Source organism: Ammodytes marinus, assembly GCF_949987685.1.
Source record: "Ammodytes marinus genome assembly, chromosome: 21".
Classification (NCBI taxonomy): Eukaryota; Metazoa; Chordata; class Actinopteri; order Uranoscopiformes; family Ammodytidae; genus Ammodytes; species Ammodytes marinus.
The window spans coordinates 24134034-24140887 of record NC_137225.1 but is presented as its reverse complement, the minus strand read 5'-3'; the positions used below and the strand labels follow the sequence as shown (position 1 = coordinate 24140887).

General features: G+C 37.7%; 1 protein-coding gene across 1 annotated transcript in view; it reads left to right on the top strand.

Annotated features, from left to right (window-relative positions):
• Nucleotides 1-1793: 1793 nt before the first annotated feature.
• LOC307267926 (cullin-1) overlaps nucleotides 1794-6854 on the top strand; it is a 34890-nt gene continuing 29829 nt past the window's right edge. Inside the window, exon 1 of the mRNA XM_080050406.1 lies at nucleotides 1794-1930. The gene's annotated coding sequence lies outside the window, so the exon portion shown is untranslated. The remainder of the gene's footprint in view (nucleotides 1931-6854) is intronic.

Below are 6854 nucleotides of genomic sequence, written 5' to 3'. Positions count from 1 at the left end.
AAGAGTAGCTATGTGAATTGTAACGCAGGGTGTTATTAAGCTGTATTTTTAGCTAAATATCTTCAAATTATGGACAGTTGCTTGAAATTATATTTGTTTGAATTTTTTTTTTATGATTTTTAATGTCAAATTGTAAGGCTCTGCATCACACACCACACACACACACACACACACACACACACACACACACACACACACACACACACACACACACACACACACACACACACACACACACACACACACACACACACACACACACACACACACACACACTAGAGCTAAATGTCAACATTCCAATTGCATCCTGTCGAGCGTTTGTCGAGCATGCATGATTAAAATGTCACATTAGGTGACTGGAACAGCCGAATGCGCATGCGTGAGAGATATTGCAATATCTGTAGTTTTTATAAGCAGCTGTATTTGTTTTTGCGACGCCATCACTGTAGTTCAATCGACACGCAATTCGGTGACGCTGATGTTGCGTTCAAGGAATCCTCGTAGAGTTCATACGGTTCATGCCAGTAAAGTTACTTCAGTGGTGAGTCAATTTTATTATGAATGGAAACATGTGCAGCAGGTATGTATTCAGTTTTTTTTTAACTCAATGCGGCTCCTGTTGCAAAAGTTTATCTGTTTTAATTTAGAAATTAATCAGCATGCAATAATTGTGGATATATACTTACGTCATGCACTGTTGGGAACATAGGATTATTTAAAAAAAATAAAATAAAAAAATGTTTTCTTGTTTATTTTTTTGCATGTATCTTTTATTATTATTATTATTATTATTATTATTATTATTATTATTATTATTATTATTATTATTATTATTATTATTATTATTATTATATATATATTTTTTTTAAGTGGTTCCTTGTACAAGCCCTAGCCTGTAAAGTGAAGAGCTCTAGAACATTATTATAACCGTAGCAACACTGTAGAATTCCCACGTGGACAAATCTTAGCACTTCCACTCACTAACCCTGTTTATCACTTGATTAGCTTTTGTGTTAGGCCTAGAATTGCTAATGACAATTTAGTTCGACATTGTAGTGAAGGGCTTTAATACTAATAATGAAAAAACAGTCAAAATAGCACTAAATTGCGAAGATTTTGACATATTAGAATGAAGTAATTTGGGTGGATTGGCCTATGTGTGCGCTTATAGGGCTACACTTTCATCAATCCACAAACAATGGTGGATTGATGAAACATTTTCAAATAAAGACAATGTTGTTTGGAACATTGTAGGCAAGGCAAGGCAAGTTTATTTATATATCACAATTAAGAAATAGGCAATTCCTAAGTGCTTTACAGGTAGCATAACAAAAATACATTCACAATTAAGACATAAGAAAATATTTAGGGTGCATTTAAGACACATTGTAAAAAAAATTAAGAATGATTATTTAGTTCGACATTGTAGTGAAGGGCTAAACTAATACAAATAATTTAAAAATAGCACTAAAGGGCGAGGATTTTGACATATAAGATTAAAGTTATTTGGGTGATAGATAAGAAAATATTGAAGTTGCATTTAAGACAAGTTGTTAAAATCAAAATAGATAATTATTAGGCGTTTTTATTTCGACATTTTAGTGAAGTTCTACACTAATAAAATAAAAACAGTCAAAATAGCACTAAAGAGCGAGGATTTTGACGTATAAGAATCGAGTTTTTGGTGGATTAGATTTTGAATTAGGCCTATGTGTGCACTTTTTAACTTTTTTGTCGTATCGTCCGTCCATTTTTCCCACGGCCCGTGAATGCGTCGTGACTGTGAGGCTGCTCAGCGGATCTTTGTGCGAACGGTCGCAGTTAGCAACAGACCGACAGCAACCAACACACACAAACAAAATAAGGACCAGAAGACCCCGAAAACGACCATTTACGGCGATTATACGGTGACCGCGACGGCCTTAGCATGGTAAGAAACCCCCCTGCTTATGTGATTACAGGCCCCTTGGCGTTATTTTGACTCTAATAATCAATTTTTACCGATAGCTAATTTTGTGGCTAATGCTAAAACGGCTAGCGAAGTGTTTTCCTGACTCATTATTGAAGCTAAGGGCTGCCATTTTACACCAACAACACTGGCATTTAGTGTGTCCTGTCCTAACCAGTGCAGCTAGCTCACCCGAGACAGTGTGTGTGTTTTAATATAGCCCTAATATTACGTGTGTTTTTAAATGATTATAAAACACCGTTCAAATGGAGGCTGTATTTTGATCCCAAGCGCTCAAGGCTGGGAAGCTAACGTGGCTAACGTGGCTAGCAGCGTTGGCGTAGCACAATCTGGCACCATTCTCGTTTCCCAATACACATATTTTACAAGAAGTGGTTCGTTTGTAGGTTTATCGTCTTGTTTGGGATGTTTACGGATGTTTTTATGTAGCTAACGATGCTACAGCTAATCAAAATATCATTGACAAGCTACCTTAATCGGGGTCTCGAAAGCATTAAAAAAATAGCATTGGCTTTTATATTGTCAAAAATAAGGCCTTAAAAGTATTGAATTTCGCCCTCAAAGTATTCAATTTCCTTTCCTAAGGTCTTACATGTTTTGATTGCCTTTCTAAATACTCAGAAGGGTCGTGATGTAACGAATAAGCACGTTTGGATTTTGTTATTGAGATTATACACACACTTCACAAAGCTATTGTTACAGTTTTTCAATGTGAGTTTATTAAACATGTTATTTAGTACGAATACTTTACAAATATACGTCTGTATTTCCCATTTTATCCTTCCTACTTTTGCCAGTATGGCGTGAGGTTGGTGTTAACTTTAATTTGAAGTAGCATCAGAACGTATTAAAAAGTTTAAAAAAAATTTAACCGTCGAGAAAAAAATGCTAGTTTGTAACCAACAGTAATTTATTCCATCACAATTGCCCAGATCATTCAAATAAAGACAAAATATAAAATATAATCCTAGGAAGAATACTTGTTTCTTAATGGGAGCCAGTTCCCCTAGTTAATAAAAACAAGAATAAGTTGAATACATTTTCACACATTTTGTTTGAGAAAAGTAGATGAGGAAATACATTATATAATTACTAACAAAATATTATTTTATTTTGAAAATCAGTTAGAACATTTGAATCAATGCAGGTTAATTTTTTTAATGTGACATTCTGACTTTTAATTGAAGCCGTGTGTGATCTAGTTTTACTCCTTAACACTAGTGAAAATTTTACTTAAAACCGTATAAATGACAAAAATAAATGAGTTTTTCTCAGTCTATAATTTTTAAGTGCAAAACAAACTATACTCAGGGTTGATTGAGCAGTCTTGAAGTTTAAAAAAAAAGCATTTTTTGTCCATAAAAGGCTCGCCATTTTTCCTCCTGTGTAATATTTCAGTAATGATGAGGCTTTATTGTACATGTGTAGACACGTCTTATCCCCTCAGTCAGTGTGTGTGTGTGTGTGTGTGTGGGAGTATCTGTGTGTGTGTGTGGACCATAGAGATGTATGTATGTTGGTATTCAGAGTTGTAGACCTTCTAGTGAAGAATATATAATATATTTTATTGTGGTGAAAAATCTCCAGACTTGTCTATAGTTACATAACAGTGGCTGGCTCCGACCATCCATCATATCCTTTGGAATTTGAGAGAAGCTTTTCACAATAAAATATAAAAAATCAAATACAGATTGCACTGGGAGACAGTGTTTTCTTATGTCATATTTAAAGCTACAATGCGTAACTTTTTCATATTAATGAATGTAATTTACTTTCAAGCAATCGCCAAACAAGTTGATTAAGCCTTTTATCAGCTCCACAAAACTCTCTCTGTATTTCTCAGTATGGCAGCGTTTACAAACTGGTGTCCCCCCCCCCCCCTTCCCCCTGACACTGGTGCAGGAGCTCAGAAAAATCCCCAAGAAGAGCCCAAGAAATGTTTCAGTTGTTGATTCTACTGCTAAGAAAGAAAAAACCTAGACGTACAGCAGAAGGTATAAAATCCATGTGCCATCACTGAAGGCTTTACCTCGTGTAGATGCAAAGTTTAGTCAAATTAATCTTTCTCTGCTTAACATCATATTGGCGCTCATGGCTGAAATCTTTTTGCATTAGTGTCTGGCACAGAGAATGACTTTCATCAGCAAAACTACTACTATCAGCAAACTGTCAACACTCTGTCACTATTAGAAAGGATGTGCTTGTTGATATTATGCTCAAACCGGGCAAGCATTCACTTTGCTCCCGATGAAAGCAGCATTTAAAGGAATACTTCACCCAGACGTAACCGGCGTTCTATCATTATGAAATCACTTTTATAATATAATGAATGAGGTTTTTCTTCCCTCAGTCTTCCCTTGGCCCAGCTGTCCTGTTATTCCTACCCCTACATTTTACCATGTGTGATGTCACGCATGGTAAAATGTAGGGTTAGACAGTGAGTCCATAAAACACTCTTTCTGCCTTTTCTCAGGCTAGGATGAACCGATTTCTCGATTTTTTTATTATTATATACTACATAGGATCTCAGAGTTCAATACACCTTCATATTTCCACAGGTGAATTAGGTCTTTAAGTATATGATGGTGTCATTTACAGGGGTTTTCCTGGCTCAGAATGGGCCTTTGGGGGGTGAGAAGAACACGGGACAACTTGTTTGGGGTCGCGACTGCAACAGTAAAAGCGAAAAGTTTGTGAATGTTAAGAGCGGCGTGGGCTTGAGAAAGGGGAGTTTCAATGATCGTTTTATTACGATAATTTTGTTTTCATTTGACCGAGGGAAGCAGTAATATATAAATTGAAATGGAATCAATCGCCCAGCCCTTTGGAGAGGTTTTAAATAGCGTAATATATTCTGAATTTTTATCATTTTGGCGCTGGTGGTGATTTTTCTTTGGGGGAGGCATACCACCACTTTGGGGGGGCGGCGAAAATTTCTCTATGCAGGAAAAACCCTGATTTAGACAGCAGAAGCAATGCAAAAAGCTGCCCCACCATTTTGATGATTCTGTCGACCAGTCTGAGTCAACGGACAGCAGTGTGTAGCTCCACCCCTTTAGGACAGCTTGGTACCTCCAATGAAAGGGGGGCCAAAGATAAGTACTTATTTTGGTACCCTTTTCCTACTGGGACAGGTCTACTTACAGTCCCCAGAGTTAGGACTAAACAAGGAGAAGCAGCTTTTAGTTATTATGCACCAAAACTCTGGAACAAACTCCCAGAGAACTTGAGGTCTGCTGCAACTCTCAGTTCTTTTAAATCGAGTCTGAAGACTTTTTTGTTTCCATTTTAACCTGCAATTTTTATTTTATTTGCTTCTTTTATTCGCTTTTAAATGTTTTATAGTATGTTTTATGTATTCTAATCTTGCCCCTGTAAAGCACTTTGAGGAGTGGCCTTGTGTCTGAATTGTGCTATAGAAATAAACTTGCCTTGCCTTACTTTTGACAGTGGAAATGCAAATAAAAGCGTGCAAAGATGAACCAAACCAGTAGATGGAAATGAGCCTTTATAGGACTTCCAGGTGATGACTGGGTTATCTTTTTTCCCCGCAATATATATATATATTTTTTTTTTCAGAACACAAACAAACAAACACCTGCACCATCGCAACATACAATCCATCCCATGTTCCCATCGACGACTGGCTCATTTAACAATAATGCTTCTAGACAAATTGTACATTCAAACCTCACCTTCATTCAACTGTTGGTTTCTACACTAAAAAAACCTCTTTACATGCAATCGTAGTGCAGTGGGTGTTACAACATCTAAAGGAACCAGAGTGTGTCAAACTCATAGTCGTGTGTGTGTGTGTGTGTGTGTGTGTGTGTGTGTGTGTGTGTGTGTGTGTGTGTGTGTGTGTGTGTGTGTGTGTGTGTGTGTGTGTGTGTGTGTGTGTGTGTGTGTGTGTGTGTGTGTGTGTGTGTGTGTGTGTGTGTGTGTGTGTGATTTGCTGAGGAGGCAGGGAAGGAGTGGTGGAGAGAGGGAGGGAGGGAGAGAGGGAGGAAGAGAGAGAGAGAGACCGGTCAATGCGATTACAGCGGTCACTGTGTGTGCTAAGCTAACCTGGTCCAACAACCTATTGCCCTACATTTCATACATGCAAAAAAAAACACACTACAACACACTTAAAGGTGTAGTCAGTGATTCTGGAGAACGCTTGTGTCAAAATCAGTGAATATCTCAAGATCTGCTACCTGTGCATACTGGGCATGCGCTGAAAAAAACAGGTAGCGGATCTTCTTGTGGAGAAATTAAAGGTGCTGTAAGCGGAATGGTTCTTTTAGCTAACTTCCTGTCAGTTACTGCAGTTAGCAGTCCCCTCGCTCGTCCCCACGTCTCCACATTAATGCACTGCGGTCTTCAAGCAGCGAGTTATCTAGCATCATCTCAGATCCATAAGTGTGATAAAACATGATTAAAAACCATCAAAACAGACATTGGGAAGGATTTTTACCTGCTCCGCCATTGTAGGCGCATAAACATTCACCCATCTGTTGCTCTGGTGTGCACCGGCAGTGAGACCATGAGTGAGACGGGTGTCGGTTTGTAGCGTTCTCTCTTGTGATTGGATAAAAATTTCGGGATCCTCAAATAAGTTTATTTGCCGATTACATGCAGAGCAGCTGACTGAGAGATCGGCTTTATGAAACGCGCACATTATGTAAGTGATCACTGTATGAATAAAGAGCGATTTAACACTTACATTATTAACATAAATAAACCGCTTACTTCACCTTTAACTGATTTTGACAACAAGCTTTCTCCAGCCTGACTCCACTTTTAGATCTGTGTTTTGTCGACACAAACTCAAATTATGTTTGTGAGTCATGAGGTGAAATGAAGAAAAAAATCAACTGGATCTAATTTGCAGGGATCAGCA